This window comes from Engystomops pustulosus, chromosome 1 (assembly GCF_040894005.1).
Source record: "Engystomops pustulosus chromosome 1, aEngPut4.maternal, whole genome shotgun sequence".
Lineage (NCBI taxonomy): Eukaryota > Metazoa > Chordata > Amphibia > Anura > Leptodactylidae > Engystomops > Engystomops pustulosus.
The window spans coordinates 209,954,323-209,975,568 of record NC_092411.1 but is presented as its reverse complement, the minus strand read 5'-3'; the positions used below and the strand labels follow the sequence as shown (position 1 = coordinate 209,975,568).

The window sequence follows — 21,246 nt, the reverse complement described above, 5'->3', positions numbered from 1 at the left end:
GTAAGTAAGAGGAGAATTCTATGTGCCCTCATATCCTATTGCCAGACTAATATCTTTTAAAGATTTACAACCACAGAAAACATACTTGGCCTGCATCCTACTGGGGTACGCAGTAGTCAATGAACTACTGTATACAATGTAATCTAGTGGAACACTATTATGTTAGTTGATACCATATTTTTCATTTGTTGAGGAAATGTGTTTTACTATATTCCCTTTTCTTGCATTCTTTTTTAGTTTAAAAATGTTAGTTTAGTTTAGTTTAATCAAAATTATTTTTTCTAAAAATAAAAAAATATATTTATAAAAATAATTAATAATAATAAATAATACGATGTCAATGAAAAAACCCAAACAGAACTTGCAGCATCTGTAAAGCATTGCAGAATTTCATAGCGCTATATAAATAAAGATTTCTTATTAATAACCCTGCAAGACAAAAAGAAATTTAAATAGCCAAATGAATCAATGTTTCCATGGATAAGTGGCTGGTGTCAGGAAAATCCACTAATATTCAGCATGCAAACAGCACAATAGCATATTCAGCAGCTGGTTCCTTATCAAGTAGCCTTTATCCGGTTATATTGTGCAAACAAGGTTGTAGTGAACTAGCACAACGACCAATAAGATGATACAGATTGGTCAGTAAAATGGTGCACATATTTTTTATCCTTTACCATTAGACAGGGAAGCAGCATAGTCTGGGATCCTTGCAGACTTTAATCGTATACAAAACTATTGAAATGGTAGAATTTCTACACAATTATCTTAAATATTCATAGATAAACTATGGTAACATAAAGCTAGTTATTTAAGGGTGGATTGTATTACATAGTCAGTAGGGATGAAATGGGGGAACTGGAAGACAAGGAAGCTATAGGGCGAGCTAGTCGAGAGCATGCATTTTAAACATTTTGTGCTGTAGCCCGTATACACTGGGGTTATGTTCTGGGTGTCCTATATAATGGGGATATGATATGTGCTGTTTGCACTATTTACTGGGGCAGTGTTCTAGACATACCTATATCATGGGGGCAGTGCTCTAGACATACCTATATACTGCATACCTATATACTAGAGGTAATGTCTTGGGCATACCTATACACTGGGGACCTGTTTTTGGGCATACCTATTTACTGTGGTAGTGTGCTGGACATACCTATATACTGGAGGCAGTGTGTTGGACATACCTATATACTGGAGTAGTGTGCTGGCCATACCTATATACTTGGGTAGTGTGCTGGCCATACCTATATACTGGGCGCAGTGTGCTGGGCATATCTTTATACTTAATAAAACTATATATATATATATATATATATATATATATATATATATATATATATATATATATATACTATATACCAGGACAGTGTCTTGGGCTGGGCATACCTATATACTTGGTGGAGTGTGCTGGGCAGCATACCTATATACTGGGTGTACTACAGGTGGCAAACCAATATACTGGGGTGAGTGTGTTGGGCATACCTATGTACTGGAAGCAGTGTGTTGAGCATATCTATATACTGGGATAAGTGTGCGGGTCATATGTATATACTGGAGGCAGTGTGCTGGGCATTTCTATATGCTGGGGGGAGTGTGCTGGAAATATCTATATACTGGGGGGAGTGTGCTGGGCATTCCGATATACTGGGGGGAGTGTGCTGGGCATACCTATATACCGGGTGGAGTGTGCTGGGCATTCCGATATGCTGGGGGCAGTGTGCTGGACATACCTATATACTGGGGGGGAGTGTCCTGGGCATTCCTATATACTGGGGGGAGTATGCTGGGCATTTCTTTATAGTGGGGGGAGTGTGCTGGGCATTCCGATATACTGGGGGGAGTATGCTGGGCATTCCTTTATACTGGGGGGAATTTGTTGGGCATTCCTATATACTGGGTGGACTGTACTGGATATACCAATATGCTGGGGGGAGTGCACAGGTAATAGCAAAATCTGTCAGGCAGGGAGTTTCCTGATCTTTCCCATATGGCTGAGGGGCAGGGAATTCATCATATGCTAGAGTACATAGATCAAGTATATGATAAATTCTCCTCACAGGGTCTACCTTCTGTTTATGCAAACATATTATTTACATGCATGAAAATTACTACAATACTGTGGATAGCAGCCAGTAGATACATGCAGTGGAATGTATAGGCAAATGTTTTATTTATAGCAAATACTCTAAAATATTCCACAGGTATTAGCAAATGATCCATGCATAATTCAATCCATTAGTTCAAAGAGGCAATGATCCATAAAGGGATGCATAATACATAGTTAGAATACCTGGCGCTCTGCTGTTTAATATTTGAAGAAGAACTTCTAGTCCCCCCTAGCTTCTCAGACAACTTTAGGCATGCTGTGATTTGGTACTAAAGATTGGTAGCACAGAGGAATGTCTCCTACTAATGGAAATAGAGTAGTTGGAGAAGTGAACATGTTTTCAGGAATGAATATGAAACGTAAAATCAGAGGAATTGAACCAGGCAGATTAAAAGGGAGGGCACCAGATGTTTCACCTATGCTGTAAAATCTGTCATCCTATGTCTGTAAAGTATGGCTGAGGCTGTGCTCATTTTGTTTCAATATCTCTGTGTTAGTCGCCATTTTATAACCTGCTAACAGCCTTTATTAAATTGTCCCACACCCATCTGTCTTCTGTAAACTCTTCTCTCCTTTCTACCTTCCGCCTAGGGTTGGTAGGGCAGTTAGGGCAGGGAAGCTAGAAAAGGGGGTTTGGTCTCAGGGCCCACTCTCTCTGTTTCCAGTTCCGTTCCCTAACCCTTAATAACATATGAATTATGCATTTATTGTGCAAAAAAAGAATAAAAACATTCCTTTCGTATGTTGAACAGTTATATATTTGTAAATGATACATAATATCTAACACTGCGATCAGGTAATATTCTGGACTTTCCATACACAAAGTAGTGATTGTGCTTCTATAGCCCACATTAATGTCCCAGCCTCTGTGTAGATGTATTGTTATACTGAGACAGGACAGCTCAGGCTCCTTGCACTGGACGCCCCTGGTTGCATTCCACTGAACACAATGACATTTTGAAGGGATGTTCTTAACAATGACTTAATTCATGAGATTAAAATAAGGAATTGTAAATTAATGACGAGAGCACATACTTTGTATTCTGCCTTTTTTTCCTTCTTCAAAGGTTTAATAAATGTGGTAGAATTACAAAAGCTTTTTACTTCTGAAACAAAAATCCAAATAAATGTCATCCACTAAATGTTTCCTCTGAGTGTGTAAATCATGCTCCGCTTTAATGTTCGTTATTGTATCCCTCATATTCTCCAAAACTTTAGGAGCACATAATTATAGACCCCTCTCAAAGTACTGTGCTTTTTGTCCAGCTTTGCCAATACATGACACAGAAATGGCTCTGCTGACTCATACACAACAGAGAGTTCAGGAGTGGAATCCTATTAGTACATGTCCTAGAGGGGGAATCCAAGTCATGGATTCATGGGACTATATAGAAGAATCAGTGTTTTGTATTTCATAAAGAAATTATCATATGTGATGTGAAAAATCAAAAAGTATTCACTATATCACTTTATTACATAATAACATTTGATTCTTTTAGAAACTCCATAGTCATAATGAACTGTTATATAAAGATATACATTTAAGTAAGGTAAGTTAAAAATATAACTGTTAAACATTGTACAATTTATCATGTAAAATATGATGGACATTTTTTGGAACTTTAAAGAGAACCTGTCACCAGTAGACAAACCCCACACATTACCTTTTAGATGTCTTTATAAATGCTCCATTGAGGCCTCTATCCATGGGATTAGAGCCACCATCCCTCTAAAAAAGACTTTTATTTATGTCCCCTTTTCCAGTTACAGAGGCAGGGAGCAAACTCCCCAAAAGAAGCCCTGGAGGTGAAACCCTGGAGGCGAAACCCTGGGTCAGGCAGCTTGGTTGAGCTAGCGTCCCGCTATTAATTTTGATGCGCAATTTTACTTATGTTTGTGAGTATGTTTTTAATAAATTCTGTTGAAACACACTACACCATTTGCCTGTATGTTCCTCGCAGCAATATCGTCTGAAAAGAATCAATTAAGAGACGAAAGGGGAACAAACGCGGTGGTGCTGGTCTGAACTGAGGCATAGTTTCATTAGAAGGATCTGTCACTCTAACACTATAGGAGAAGAATTAGAAGAACTCTGGAGCTCCGGCTAGAAGGAAAATTAATTATTTTCTCTCAAAAAACTGCAGTATACTATACTGTCAAGCTTCCCTGTCATTCTCACACTGCTAACCTGACTAAAGAAAATTCAAGAATTCCTGAATCCAAATTTTAAAACGCCATTTTGAGGATGATTTTCACTCCCAAATACATCATTTGGGAGCATTGATCCTCCACAGAATGACGGCAACCAGCGCCGCTGGCAGGTTAGTACCGCTGCGTGGCCACAGCCATATAAGTGTCTTCTTTTGGCCATTTAAAGGCCATCTTTGCCAGCTGCATTTAAAGAGTTAACGCCCATGATCTGTCCCAGAAACCGATCACAGATATTAACTGTGGGGGACGATCAGTCAAACCTCTAATGGAATTCCATCTTGGGTCCGGAAGACACAAACCCACAGAGTTTGGTACAACCCGGTTCAGGACTACGCAACACTAATGATATCTTATAGTAAAGACAAATAACATAGGTACCTCCTTTTTCATTGACATTACCACTTGTGTTCCCACCTCTATGAAGTTTGACTCCCTGATCTAACTCTACCTGTAGTATGACTAGTTAGTCTATAGCAGCAATATGGCCAATAATAAGATTATAACATTATATTAAAAAAACAGAAAAAACATTTCTTCATCTAGGGACACTTCTCTGTAACTGTAGGCAGAAGCCTGACATCTCTAACATCATGTCCTCTCTCTATTTGAAACCTAATCTTTCTAAAACAGAGCTTCTTGTATTCCTGCCTTCTACTAACTAAATTACCCCCAACATCTATATTTCCATAAGAGGTGTCACTATAACCCTGAGGCAGGAGGTCCATTGCCTTGAGTTGTGTTTGAATCTGACTTCTCCGTTTCCATATTCCACCCATTTCTTAATATGAAAATCTCTAAAAAACCTATCCAAATGATACACAGATGACTCCTCTCTGTGCCAGTCACTGTACTTTTTGCCTGTCTCCTTCTTAATACAGCCTAATCTAATCACACTCATCCACAAAGCCCTGCACAGTGCTGTATTGCTCTACCTCTCCTCTCTCATATTAGCCTAACACCCAACCTGTGCTCTTTGATATGCTAGTGTTCAAAGATTTTTCTCTTCTTTAATTCACACCTCCCCCTCACTTTTGAAACCCTCTTCAGACAGGCCTTACACATTTTTTAACTTGTAAATTCAACTTTCCTTTCACTAACCAACCCTACACATTCTGATCTGGACTGTTAAGGTCCCTTAGTGATAGACAAGAAAACTTGTATGGGTGTTACTAAGGTGATAATGTGGTTATTCCAACCAGAAAACCCCCTGTCCAAATGCCCTATTAACGCACATGAACATAAAAAAGGGCAACAGTTTTGGACCTTTCTAAAATCATGGAACACATTGCACAACCACTAACCACTAACCACTCCTCAAAAATTAAAGAGTCCTCCCTGGACTTGTCATCTTCAAACTTTCAAGTTCAAGTGGCTTAGGTTGAGAGCTATACATATTGCATATACACAGCTATACAAATAGACTGAAAATACTTACCTTTACTTTTCTTCATCTTGATCCCAGTGGTGTTCTTCTCTAAGCTTGAGATGCAGGGATCACCTAAAAAAGAAACTGATAGCTAGCAGCACGGAGGACAGGGACAACATGTCTGGCGCTCTATGCCCGCTGTGATGAACAAGCTAGATCCACCCAATATTGTCCTGTTCATCAAGCCACCCATATCCTTACCCCCCCCCCCCCCGGACTCAGCTTAATTATCCTAATGGAGCTAGCTAGACTGTTATCTAACACTAAAAAGGCTGCAGAGGAAGTCTCGGTCAGTAGGGGGTAGATATTAACTAACACCTTTTGCAGCCATAGCGTCTCTGAAAGGCTTTGGCAGATTCCCCCCCGCCATTTTCAAATAGGAGACAATGAGTCATAAAACTTTTGGACCAATATGTTGGTTATGGAATAATGGTCCATCTCAGCCAAAGGGGAACTACATTTTTGGATTGTTATTGTCAGGGGATCACTGTGCCCCAATTCCCAAGGCTCTAGCACCCTTGGGTCCAGAGATATACATATCTTGGGATGGAACCATAGCAAAAGGGTCAGGTTTGCCATCAAAAGTTCAGAGGAAAGATCTTAAGGTTCCATTAAGCCCACACATAAGGTAACTAACATATGGATTGCTGATACTTGTAGTACTACCTGTGTATTTTGTAAAATGTTAACTGTATATTTATATATTGTGTGTACTGTTTGTCTAGTGTGCCCTTAAGGCAATTAAATATAAAATTTAACCTGTGTTGATCTTTTTTCTCGATCCACAAACACCAAAGTCCGTGTCTTATGCTACCGGGTTGGTTCCTCACCCTGTATAATCCAGTTATGGACTGGGCTTATATTAATGGAGAACTGGGTTGATAAGGTTCTGTTTCACTGAGGCTAGTGAAAGGAGTCTTATAGCCAATCAGGGTTGTGATTTATTGTTGTGCCATAACCGGAAGTTGTGTGGACAACTTTAAATCAATTCCTACGCCTCTCCAAACCCATTTGTTCTGGGAGTGTCTAAAAAGGATAAATAAGCTACCTTGCGTACCCTTCAGGGGTCCAAAACATTGAGGTTTCCTTCACACACGTCCCCTGTGTGATGTAACCTCCCTCTCAAACATGGGAGGCAGAGGCATCTCTCAGGAGGCTTAGTAAATACCAGGTCCAAGGAATTTAACTCGTTAACGCTCACTGATGGATACATCTCTCAGCAAGCTGTTAAGGTTGAATGAAGAGGGCTCATGTGTTGAGCCCTCTTCATACAGACATAGGGTTTGCTACATATTGCAGCAAACTCCCAACGCTAACAACCATTTGTTAACTCCTTAATTGTCGCCGGGAAAGATGAAGACGACACGACGGCAGGTCATGAGCGCCACCATCTTAGTTGAGATCTCCGATCCCTGTGACGGCATTGGGGAGCAGCGATTGGTTGCCATGACAGCCTCAGGTCTTCGTCAGATCCAAGGCTATATGGAGATTCATTTCAATGTGCCAGTGGTGCATTGTAATGAATCCTATGTAAAAACCCAATATACTGCAATACAGTAGTATTGCAGTATATGGTAGAAATGATCAAATCATCTAGGGTTAATGTGCCCTAGAGGGTCTAAAAAATAGTAAAAAAAGAAGTTAAAACAACAAAATAATTATAAAAAGTAAAAAATTCTAATCAACCCCCTTTACCTAGAAGTAATGTAAAACTAAATAAACAGTAAAAATCAATTGTTAGGTATTGCCCCATCCCAAAATGCTCGATCTATTAAAATATAAAAACAGTTATTGCTAGAGAAAATAGCCCCCAAATGTCCAAAATGACTTTTACACCACTTTACATAACATAAAAAATGTAATGCAAAGTAATCAAAAGGTTGCCTAGTCCTCAAAATGTTAGCAATGAAAATGTCATCTCATCTTGAACAAACAACATAGCTGTTAGGGTCAGAAGACGATGTATACATTGTTTTAATTTTTGGAAATGTATTAATACACTATACAACCTGTATAAATTTGGTATCACCGTGATTGTACTGAACCAAAGAATAAAGTAGACATGTCGTTTGGAGTGAAAGTCGTAAAAACTGAGCCCAAAAGAATGTGACACAAATGTGTTTTTTCCAGCAATTTCACCACATTTGAATTTTTTTTTCAATTGTTTTTTTTGTACGCGCAAGGGAATAATAAATAACGTCACTGAGAAGTAAAATTTGTTATGTAGAAAATAAGCCCTCAAACAACTCTGTACACAAAAAATTAAAAAGGTATAACCTTTTGAAGGTGGGGAGCAAAAAAATGAACAGAAAAGTGCTGTGACAAGAAGGGGTTTATTTACTGTTGTTTTAGAATCCAACATAGAGAGAAAGCCAAAAGACAGGTGCACTCATGCCTCTTATCAGTGATTTCACAGGTCACCCGAACTTTCTTGTTGGTTCACTTCACAAAATAGACATATCATTAAATTCATTAAGGATTCTAATAACTTCACGCATAATGAGATGATGACTTATCTATTTGAATAATTACTAACTTTTTTTCATGCATGGAAAAGGGATGGGGAGTTACTGGAGCAAAGTCTTTACCCAGCTGTGCAATAGTCTAGAGGGGTAAAAGCGTGTGACAGGTCCCCTTTAAACCTGCATGCCTGGTCATTAAAGCCATGTCATTGAGTCAGGTTAGCTCTAGTAAACCCCTGACATTTTGAGTTGCTCTATACATTCTTCATGCATTACTGTATTGCTTAGCCCTCCAAGCTAACATCCATATTATATGTGAAAAAGTGTGTGAGACCAACAATACCTGACAGCACTTGTCAACCATGAAAAATATGCCATTTTCTTTAATAGGACTTAATAATAAGCCATTCCCTAGAGAAGATCCATGCCTGTAACCTGGTATCATAATGATACAGTGACAGAAACTTAATAATAATTCACTTTGTAGATGAATTTCTTGAACAACAATGAACTAAATCTTACTTTTTTGAGTTAAACTATAGCTATAACTCACACTTAAAATGTGGAATTACAGTTTATTTAATGGCTGATCCTCAAAATCAGAAATACCCAATGCATTGATATACATGCAATCAAAAACTATCAAACATATGAAAAACATATACACCATGGAAACACTTAGTAATGAGAAACTCAGTAGTAGCAGCTAAGAGTATTCACTTTTACTTAATTGAAACTTTTTAGACATTTATAAAATATTTATGTCAGCGATGATTGTTATCTAGATCATGTTCCCTTGTTGCCTTGAATTTATCACAATGCTGATGTTGTTTAGGATCCTGGCTGCATCACATTTCCTACAAGATGTCTATTCAACCCTACACAGAGACTTACAGAATAGCTAGTCTATTGATGTATGTGCTGTCTTTTTTTAGAAGGATCATTTATGGTCTGTTTCAATAAAAACTGTACAATAATTGTCTTACGTTTCTCAGATATCTTTGCAGGTTACTTTTAGATGGTCAGTGATAGAATTACATTTTATAGTATTTCCACCGTACAATTCCATGTATATTGTATACAAATAGCCCCTTAAATCCTTTGAATGAAGTCACTTCCTCCCTTGCTTAAGTCTTAAATGAAGCACATTGTCCACCACGCTTCGGGTAGCTACATCCATTTTTTAAACATTAATTTCATCATGATAAGAAGGTTCTTGTATTTGCAAAGAGTTGAGTGGTGGTGACTCTACATTTACTTTTATGAGCCGAGAAATACATTACCTATTCTGGTATCTCTGATTTAGATATATGTAGAGTACTGCTCATGGCTACCTCATTTCGCATTGCAACAATATGGGAATTTTCCTGCAAGTAAAAGACCACAGGGCCCAGATGAGTTTTATAGTATTTTCACTTGCTCCATTACTGCTTCAGGCAGCTGACCTGCAAGTTCCCCTGGGTTGGATTCTGGATGATCTGCAACTGATCTACAAAGAAGAATACCCCTTTAAATACATGGTGGCCTAACAAATCAACACACACTTCAATAGTGCTTCAAGAAATTTTTTAAGAAAATAAAGCAGAGGTTGTAAGAAAGATCACTAATTTAAATACACTAAAATAAATAAAATCTGCAATTTGTGTCATTACCTGGTAAAATTCTATTACACTGCAATGTTTAAGTCCTGACTATGCACCGCCTATGGGCGGACCATTTGTGTGCTTAAATATAGGAGTAGGATTTTACAAGCCCCTTCTTCTTTTGGACTCGGAAATACCTGATTTAAAAGTGACACATAAGAATTGGCACGTATGCCATTTATATTTTAAGTCATGCAATTTGTTTGATAAATCAGTTGACAAATTCAAGGTTGAATTACAATACAGGTATTATGAAGGTACACAGCCAAGATTGTATTATGAAATAAATGAATGCTGTATGCTATTGCCAACAGAATATTTGTTCAATGTAGTTAACATGAAAATCCCTTAAGGCAGTGATGTCAAACCTTTTAGAGATCAAGTGGGCAAAATGCGACCTGAAACCCACCTGATTTTCCCAAAGTGTCAACACAGCAATTTAAGCAGTAACTTAACTTATTGCTTCCTGTTCTGTCACAGCTTATAAGTCATTAAAAGAAGATAGGACCCCTTTACAGGAAGAATTGTGGAGCCTGGGGCAAGTTCTCCACTAGCTCCAAACTGACTCTGTCCACACTTTATCACAATTCCTATAGTCCTAGGCAGCTCAAGATGGGTCACTTTGAAATAGTGCAGCACTACCTGGGACTGCAGAAAGATGTCATGTCTAGCAAACTCTTCACCTGGAAGACAGGACACACTATGCCACAATGTTTTCCATGCTCCATGCAGTACTTTTGGGTAGCTCTTGATATATGGGAAATGAATGGAGTTGCCTACTCAACCAATCATTCCCATTGTGGTCAACACACATTGGATCATGTAGATTTTTTTAGTTACATATATTTTTCAAGTCAGTTTTGAATCATGACTGAACATTTTTATTTATTTTAAGTTTCTGTACATGATTATGTACAGAAAATTATTTCTCTGCTCTAGAGATCTGCATTACAACAGCCCATGGATATGTAAGAAAGTGCTGAGTGTTTTGTGCAGAGGTCCTTGTGCAGTGGATAGGAGATGAGCTATTCACTTCAGGATAGATCCTGTATTATCTGCCCGAAGGGTTATCCTGAAGATGAAAACAAAGATATCTAAAAAAAAAAACTGGAATATTCCCATATAAAGCAATGGCATAAAGCTCAGTGTCTAGCATGAAAACTTCAACATTTGTGCAAGAACATATAATACAATGAGCTGATGAGTGAGACATTAGGGTACAACCCTCACTATCACTCTGAGTAGATAAAATATACATAAAAAAATATATTTTTAGTTCTGATCTCAATGGGGGCTGCGACTGCACTGTGAAGTGAATATCTCAGTGTCACGAGTAACCCTGCGGGGTCGCACGTGTACCCGTGTGCCTCCCTGTGCCTCCAGCGCTTTCCAGCTTTACTTACCATGCCATGCTCCAGCGACTGTCTCCTCGCTTCAGCGCGTGCATCCCTGCTGGTGGGCGCATGTACGCTGGAGATCTAAGATTTAAAGGGCCAGCACACCACTGACTGGTGCATCACGGATCAGATTTATATAAAAACAGAAAAATATGTTATTTGTTAATAAGGCAAATAAAATTATAGGATGTTTTAAGAGAGGGATAGATATTTATAGTTTTGCCTGTATACAAATCACTGGTCAGAACACATTTGAACATTTTGCAATGAACTTGCATCACACTCGCAACGCATGCTGCCAGGAACGCACGGCCCAAACGCTGCACACCGGGAGTGAACTGACATGCTGAGTTCACTCCCGCGGTGCAGCGTTCGGGCCATGCGTTCCCGGCAGCTTGCGTTGCGAGTGTGATGCGAGTTCATCGCATCACCCTCGCAAGTGGGGAATGGGCATAAGAGCAGTGAGTCTATGGAATTCTGTTGTGATGGCCGATGCTTTGTATATGGGAACAAAACATTTTGTTAATCTCAGATTGGACCATCTTTTTCCAACTTTATCTACCTCTAGCAAAGAAGCTGTAAGAATTTCATAAACTTTCTTTATTGTGAAGAACATAATGTGCATAAACATGGAGATACTTGCCAACAAATGAATGCTATTTGCTAATCACTTAATTAATTAGGATTCAAGATATGATTATGTTTCACTAATATTTTAAATAAAAACACAAAAACAAATGTTTTTATTGCAGCTTTTTTAAATTTCAATCTGTTTTCAATTCATGGGGGTGGACATTTTGCATGTCTTGAGTTGAGCAGCATTTAAACATATACAATACAATAGATAAATAGGGATTACCTATTTAAATTACCTATTTAATTTGGATGATACCATAATTAAGGAATTACTTATGTTATAATTTGTTTCATGTGTCATTATTTATACCATATATGATGTTCTGAATACGTTTTTATATGTTCTCCAGACACCATGCTCAATGTTCTGTGTGATCAGTGTGATCTGGGTTACATTGCTTTGTAGAAGTAAAATTGTACTAAAATAGTGGAAATGGGAACAAACAGGGGTAAACAAAATGGACAGATGTGACCTTTGTTGAAGTCATAATTTGAGATGAGTGTATTACCTGTTGGTGTTTTATATAGGATGATTGAGGTTATGTCCTTGAAGTAGGAGCTGCCCAGCCATACAGGTCTTTTTTGACACTTTTCAGACTAGTTCGATTAATTGGGTCTAGTCTTGGGAAAATATGCTTTGGCTGAGTGGAAAATATTTTTTTCGGTGCACAGACTAATGTTTAAATATTTAAACCAAATAAAGGTAGGTCTAAAGTAGAATGCAACATTTTTTTTTTAACAGTGCATCAGAATTGATCATCACAGTGATAAAACTGGCATACCAAATGACTAGTGTTGTCTAGCTCTAGACTGGTGTACTAGAATAATATGTATAAAATGGACAGGTTGGATCCAAAGAGGAAGAGTTGCTACTTATTTTGAATTTCCCATTTTTTTAATTTGCGCTTGAGGTTCTGAACAGAGTCGACCCATCTTACATGGACCCATCGTACATATGTTCTAAAAAGTGATTCTATTTTAAACAGCCTTGTTAAAAGGGGTTTTAAAGGGGGGCTCTGCTGTGGGCATTTCATTAAAAGTGGACTCTGCTGTGGGCATTTCTGAAAAGGGGGCTATGCAGTGGACATTTCATTGAAGGGAGACTCTGCTGGGGACATTTCTGTAAAGGGGGACGCTGCTGTGGACATTTTATTTAAGAGGTGAGGCTGCTGCTGGAAATTTTATTATATGATGCTGCATTTCCTACCCTAGGGTTTAATCCAGTCAAAAACTTTTCCCAGTTTTCCCAGGGGTAGCAGTCCACATCTTCTACTTTGTATGGGAGATCTGGTCTGAAAAGTAGTCGAGGTGGATGGTTTCATGCAGTTGGGGAATGTGATTCAGACGGCAGATTGCAGACTCTTCTTGGGAGGGGCATTTTGCCATCGGTAGCACAAACTTGCCAATGGCTGGCAAGTCTGTGCTACCTGAAAAATAAATTACATAGGCGCCTTAATACAGGGGGAGAGAGGCTGTGTATACAGGAGGGGAGAGAGGCTGTGTATACAGGGGAGGGGAGGCTGTGTATACAGGGGAAAAAGCTGTGTATGTAGAGGGGAAGAGGCTCTGTATGGGAGTAGAGAGGCTGTGTATTCAGGGGGTGGAGAGGCGGTGTATTCAGGGGGCTGGAGAGGCTGTGTATATGGGGGAGAAGAGGCTATATATACAGGGGGAGGAGAGGCTGTTGATTACTTGGGGAGGCTACGGGAGGCTAAAATAGGGCACCCAATAAATTGTGGGTGCTGTATATACTATAATTCGGGTGACTATATACAGGTTGTTTTATGTGGGGAATAGTTTGTTTAGTCATGTTTTGAGGATAATATATATAAGAAAAACATTCCATTATACTGTAAGTGACTGTTGTATTTTTAGGGGCACAGTTTGGAGAGGTGCTGCATAGAGCTGAAGATGTTTGATTGTGAATTCAGCAGAGAAAACCATGGCCGGGAGTTAGAAATTATAAAGAATTATAAAGAAGTCCTCTTCCTGATGGAGCAGATCGCCTCCTGTACTAGTACAAGGTACTAGTCACTAATGTCTTTATCTAATGACTGACTTCTAGTGTGGTATCATCATTGGGTGCAGGTGAGTAGGGGAGGCAGCATTTTCAAGTTTCGCCTCTGACAGCAAAAAAGCTTATTGGCCATGACCACGGGACACTTAATCTGCCACTGAACCCAGCCTAATACAGAAGAGAAGTTGTTAGTTGCTTCTGTTAAATCAATATGAATGATAACCATTCCATATGCCATGAATATGCCATGAATGATAACATTTGCAATAGCTTCTATTCTGTATTGCCAACATTTAGATGAAATCATTTGAGTGATTGAAGAAAAGATGCAGCAGTTAAATTCTGCAGCACAATTTAGCACATAAGAATCCATTCAAGTAAAATTTTCTGTGTACAGGCAGTCTCCGGGATACATACAAGATAAGTTCTGCAGGGTTGTTCTTAAGTTGAATTTGTTGGAAGTTGGAACTGTATACTTTATTATTGTAACCCCAGTCAAAATTTTTTTGGTCTCTGTAACAATTGGATTTTAAAATTGTATCTCAATCCGAAAAAAACACGAGAGTGAACAATGGTTCTTACACACTGAATCCTACAAAGAGGTTCCTTAAAATATTTCATTCTTTATTAAGAATTAATTAAAAAGAAATATAGACAAACAATTTACAACATTTGTGAATATCTATAAATAGTTTAGATCGTTCTTGAAGGTCCACAAAAAACCATTACTACAATACCAATGTTTATACTTGCGTGAGGCACAAATTATCACAGGCCCCCTGAGGAAGCGGTGGCACGCGAAACGCGCGTCGGGGTTTCCATTCTACATACCTTATATACTATGGGTAAGCAAACTTACTTTTGAATTTTTTTTCCCTTTGGACATATAATCATTGTGACTGGACACTTTCATCATACCCATTTGTATATCTTGACTCCCCTTCTCTTATGCACGGGCACTTTCTTGAGTTGAGCGATCTTTTACATTTGCAATCTCTCTTTGCACCTGATATAATACCGGCAGCTATCGCAGTGTATGTATAATTTGTGCCTCACGCAAGTATAAACATTGGTATTGTAGTAATGGTTTTTTGTGGACCTTCAAGAACGATCTAAACTATTTATAGATATTCACAAATGTTGTAAATTGTTTGTCTATATTTCTTTTTAATTAATTCTTAATAAAGAATGGAATATTTTAAGGAACCTCTTTGTAGGATTCAGTGTGTAAGAACCATTGTTCACTCTCGTGTTTTTTTCGGATTGAGATACAATTTATGGAGTGGGTTCGATTATTGAAAAGCAGTGCGGAATCACTGCTGGACTTGTGTTCTGTGTTGATAATTTGGTTTTGTGGATTTTAAAATTGTTGGGTTATCATAAGGACCAGGATTAACAATAAATTTTAACTACAGACACCATTGATAGCTGTTATAGCTGATCAGTGTAGCCTAGGGCTAAAGTACAGTAAATGACCAACATCCAGAGATCTGTTTGTAACTAGGGGTCGTCTTTAAGTCGGGTGTTCTTAAGTATTCTCAATCACATTAAATTTGCTACATATATGTACAGAATATTTTGCTTAGAGTCACTTGGAAAACAAATGTTGTATATTCACTGAGTTCAGGTTTTCCTAGAACATCACAGCACATAGTCTTGTTTTTATCTCAACAGGGTTTGCTTTATTGTTATACACAACTTCCAGCCCCACCTGTTAATTTCCAATAAAACTCTTTTTTGGTTCAAAAAAATCCAGGATTAAAGTGTCACAGATTTTCATCTAGAATATGTCTGAGAATGGAAGGAGGAGTTAGATCTAGGAAAGTAAGTTATAAAGGGCACAGAAGCCTGTGAGAAGGGAGGGTGACAGCATTGCACTCATTGCTCAAGCACAGGGAGAAAACATCACACCAGCAAACAGGAGAGGATTTCTGTGACATCAAGCTGTGTTCTCCACCTGGACAGCAGCAGCCACCTGGTTCCTGGCTTCAGGATTCTGCACAGTGCAAGGAGGAGCTTTACCTGCCTCTTATTTCACCTTGATCTCAGGCACTCAGTGGACACACTACAAGGACACTCCAGGACTCCTCTAATTTCTAATCCATTACCTCTGGAAACTTTTTTCCTTATACTTTACAAGGTATACATCAATCATATGAGGTAAGACACCAGCTTAGTATTTCATATAACATTTTCACAGTGTTATATTCATTACTTTGTGCTATATGATGAAATAACATGGACACACTGACATGGTAACTGATGCACTTGTGACATATCCGATGTCACAGTTGTATGAAAAAGGTAGAGGAAGAGCTTTTGTTTGCCCTCTACGTTCAGAAATTCTAATAGGAACCAATTTGCTCTGAACCATTTTTGAGATGACTATTCTGATGAACTCTCTCTTATACAGGTCGTAGACTTGCTATAATATAGGGTGTTGGTCCATCAATTGTACTCTCCCCTTCCCCATCATTCATACTAAGCAGTCTAACCCTTGGCTCTAGAAGAGGCTCCATTTAACGCATCATTTCCTCTATTTCATCCATGCATGGAAAAAGAGAAACTGCTTAAAGGTTCTTTGGTTACTCTGCTTCCAGATCCCATATTTATCTGCATCATCGGACCCCCAACCTGAGAAGGGGTTGTGCATATAATGTAGCATTTTACTAAATTCTTACAATATAATAATGCTTGATGTCATATTTTGGTGTATGGTTCTACCCCCTCAACTGAAGACATACTATTATCACAATCAACATAGCTTGAACATAATAATTTTACCTTGAATAGAATTAAAATTGTGTCTTATTTACTTACTCTTCTTGTTTTCACACCATTCATTAGCAGGTAGCACTGAAATAATAATCAAAATCTATATTAATGGATGAGAAAAATGATTATCCTGCCATTGTCATGAGGGGTAATATCACATCCTCATGATGTGGATTTATATGACTGTAGTTAACTGCAGAAAGGTTAATCATTTTGCATAGATTGTGTAAGAGTAGAGTTTTACAACTCTGCACTGCTATATCTGTGTATGTTGTCACTCCAGAAGTAGTGCAGAGAAAGTACAATGTTCAGTAGGCAGGGTTAGAGAAATGCACAGGTCATGATTCACTCTGGTTAAGGGTTGAATGAGTTTGTAGTTAGCTTGCTAATGTGGTTTAAGAACAACATTTGGGTAACCCATATATAGATTTATATTTTGCATTGATGATCGGATACTTCTGATTTGTGACCAATTTATAATTATTACGTAGAACTGAGTGAATTACTAATAGAGAAAAGATAAAAGTTATACTTTGGCCATCACTGTTGATTTCCTGCCCAATTTGATGAAAGGTTGAATAATGTTCTTTGCTCTTCAACAAAAATGACCTTACTAGAAAATGGGGGGAATATAACACATGGTATATACTCTCTTATGATCTAACACTCCCTATTGTTAGTCTCAAGTTAGTTGACACAAAATCAACATAAAACTACAAATATATTCTACTACTAATATGCTACAAATGTTATATTAAGTAATCAGAGTGTATGGGTGCAAGCGAAAAGCAAACCACTGAAACAAACACAAACGTACCAGGGATATGAAAGATGTAACAAAAAGTAAATTTAAAAATGATGTAAATGCAATCATCGTGCACATCTGTTTGTATACATGGCTAAGAAAGCATCAATATAAGAGTACCCAATCAGATGTACATGGTCATCTGCACACAATCTCTAAATAAAGGCACAAAACCTCCCGAAAGCACATAAAGAAAGAACACATCAGAATGGCAGACACCCCAATTCGTGTTTCGGGACACTGCCCTTGTCCGGTACTCTACCCCCTAATGAAAGCCGTGTGCTGAGATGTACATTGGGGTCCTGCATCCTGTTTCATATGGGTTTGTATTGACACATCTATACTACAGCTGAGCGTAATTGCTATGGAAATGTCTCTGAATATCAGCTCCCTTCCTTGGAATAGGATTGTGTGATAGCAAGCAGCGATCTCTGCAAGTTTTTTTTTCACATGAATGGAACAGTAAAAAACTTTCTGCAACAGAATTGCAGCATGAGACAAATATATGACAAATTATAAAGGCATTTAAAAGTTATAGAGCATTTTTTATAATAATGCTACCTACATAGAAGGACCTATATGTGACTTGGCTAAAAGCTTAAAGTAGACTGGAAACAACACTGTTGTACTGTTCTGTTAATAACTAGCTTCCTCATATATCCACCAGGCACCAGTTAAGATAAGAAGTCCAGGATCCAAAGATCATTTCCATAAGAGACGTAATAGAATTTGCTGTGCCATGTGCAATAATATGTGTCACATAGAGGGGGAGGGGGTGACTGAAACTTCTGTAGCCCCTGTAGTAATGGCCCTAATTATAAATATCAATTCTTGAGTGCTTAATATTCATGGCAAAAACATATGAGAAAATGCTATTATTGTAAATATAATCATTTTATTGGATAAGTCTGAGCCACTAGCAGCGGTCTCATAAAAATGGTTCAGTCTACAAAGATTGTAATTCCCTTGGGGAACACAACACATTTGTTCATAACATTGTCAGATGATTGTTTTCAATGACAACTTTGTAATTCCACCGCAGGGGAATAAAATACTTGCTGCTAGCTTGTTGACAGATAACACCAAAATGCTAGGCTTTCATTTACAAAAGAGGGATTGTCCACAGCTGATATCGCCTTTTAATGGTTAAATTGTCAATTGTTTTTATTAATTGCAGTTTAAAGTCCATTATTAGCAGAGTCAATTGAGGAGAGCAGAGGATGAGGGAATAGAAATCTCAGAGGGTCCCTAAGCCTATAGTCAGGGGCCTGGTAAAAATTATATGGCATTTAATATTCCATGCCGTGTACTGGGAAGCAGGAAAAAGAATTCCAAATGTATTAAACTGGTGAAAAAGGGCATTTGCACCGTTTACTTGTTGGCTTAGATTTTAAGGCTTTTACCAAGCTCCCCAAATGACATGTCTACTTCATTCTTTTGGTCGGTATGATCACGGAGATAACATTCACAAAAATGAAATCTTCCTGTACAAAAAACAATTCTTCATTTTGTTCTGGCCCTAATAACTTTTTCATACTTAAGTTTACAGATCTTTATATGGGTCATTTGCCACCTTTGATGACGTTTTCAATGCTGTCATTTTTAGGACTGTACAGCCTTTTGATCACCTTTTGTTGATTTTTTAAAAATATTTTTCAAAATGGCAAAAAAAGAATTTTTGACTATGGCCGCTATTTTTCATTATGGGTTAAAACGCCCGGAATAACCATTATTATATTTTGATAGATCACACTTTTTGGTATGCAGCAATACATGTTTATGGTTTTTACTGTTTATTCCTATTTATATCAGTTCTAGGGAAAGGGCGTTATTATTTATTTATTTATTTATTTTTTTTTTAAAAAGTTTTTTTTCCTATTTTCCAGACCCCCTAGGGTACCTCAACCCTGTGTTGTTTGACTGATCCTACCAAATGCTGCCATAATACAGAATAGTGTAAAATGAGACTGCTTCAGGTCTATGTGTGACCAGAGGCTGTCATAGCAATGGATTGCTGCTCCTCAGTGATATCACAGGGAGCGACGTTCAGAGCCAGGGGCTTGTTATTTGTGGGACATTTTGTACTTCCTAGTGGCACCATTTAATATTCCATCAAATGCACGCATGCAGGGGATGGGGGACAGTGTATGGGGAGGGGGGCAGTGTAGGGGGAGGGGGGCAGTGTAGGGGGTGGGGGGATACAGTGTGTCTTCAGGGGAAGGGGGAATCAGTGTTTCTGCAGGGAGAGGATACAGTGTGGCTATGTAGGGCAGAGGGCAGTGTGGCTACTGGAGGGTGGCCCACAAAGGGGCCCACTGAGGCTCTGTCGCCCAGAGGCCTACCAAAACCTGGAGCCAGCCCTGTGTATAATACAGCAGACACCAGCCCTGTATGGAGAGGGATCATTCCATGAGCTCTCTCCATATACTCTTCATAGCCTACTGAGATATTACTATTACATTGTTTGTTGAGTGTAGGCTTTGTTCTTCCAGGTTGTAAGTCATAACAGTCATTATAACTATAATATGATGTTATTTTATCATTTTGTACTTTTTTATGCAAAAACATTAAATATTGTCTATAAATATTATTCCAATTAACTCACCTACCAATTCTCACAAGTACTGAATGTTGTTTTCCTTGTTATTTGTTTCTTTCCTTTCCTCAGAGCTATACCTTTTGATAAACTTGCTAAAAATAAATAATCTAACTTGCAGTCCTATATAAGATGTCTAATTTCAATGATTGCCAATCCTTTTTCCCCTAAATTGGGATAAACTTGTGGACAACTCTTTACAGTATGAGTCATAGTGGTTTTTCAATTGTCCATAAACATATTCATTGTCTGTTAAAAATAAGCCCTTGGATTATTGAAATATGCTATGGTGCCCTTTTGTATATGGAATATTTTATGGAAAATCACTTTTGCTTATAAAACAAAGGTGACATGTTACTTTTACAATATGCAGAAGATCTGCACTGGCTCTCAGTGTGATACCAATTCTGAATTAACATGAAGAACACATGAAACATATTTTATGTACATGTGCACAAAAATAATTTTTGGCTAATTTGTCACGGAGCTATTTTAAAGCATTGTGAGAGTGTATGTGCATTTCAATCAGTGTACATTGCTGCAACATGCATTGCTTGTCCTTTCTGGTGATGTAACGGTTGCTGTGGATCAGTAGTATGACAGGCTTGTCTCATACAGTATGTAGACACGCACATCAAGTACCCAGCCTCCTTACCATCTAGCTACCAAGAGAAATGTCCCCAGCCCTTTATGAGTGATGCAGGAAATAAATGCACTGGTTTTCTTACAGATATGCAGCTTACTGGTCTTTTGTCATCTAGTTCTCCCCAGTTCAACCTACTCAATCATGCTGTGCAGTACATATACTTAAAAATTGGTGAATGGTTGTTAGATAACATTTGCATATAGTTAATTGCACAACAATAATTTTTATTGATAGGCCCTTGGGATCCTTGACTGACAATTGGTCCATATTTTTGGGTCAAATATGCTTGTGGCCTGTGTTTAATACAGAAATAAAATTTAGCACCTGTTGGGGTTTTCAGCTCGCTTTCCCAATTTTATTGGGGGAAATACAATTCTGGAGGATAACAGAAATAGTCTGTTGAGGTTTTGCGGTCCATGTGCCAATTTTATTTGGCTCAAATTGGTTTGTGGCAGAAACAGAAATAAATGTTAGGTTTTGGGGTTAATGAACAGGGTATATTGACCTCAAAACAATCTA

The 21,246-nt window shown here is 38.2% G+C and overlaps 1 protein-coding gene across 1 annotated transcript in view; it reads left to right on the top strand.

Moving 5' to 3' along the window:
- Positions 1-15,759: 15,759 nt before the first annotated feature.
- UGT8 (UDP glycosyltransferase 8) overlaps positions 15,760-21,246 on the top strand; it is a 67,145-nt gene continuing 61,658 nt past the window's right edge. Inside the window, exon 1 of the mRNA XM_072119205.1 lies at positions 15,760-16,065. The gene's annotated coding sequence lies outside the window, so the exon portion shown is untranslated. The remainder of the gene's footprint in view (positions 16,066-21,246) is intronic.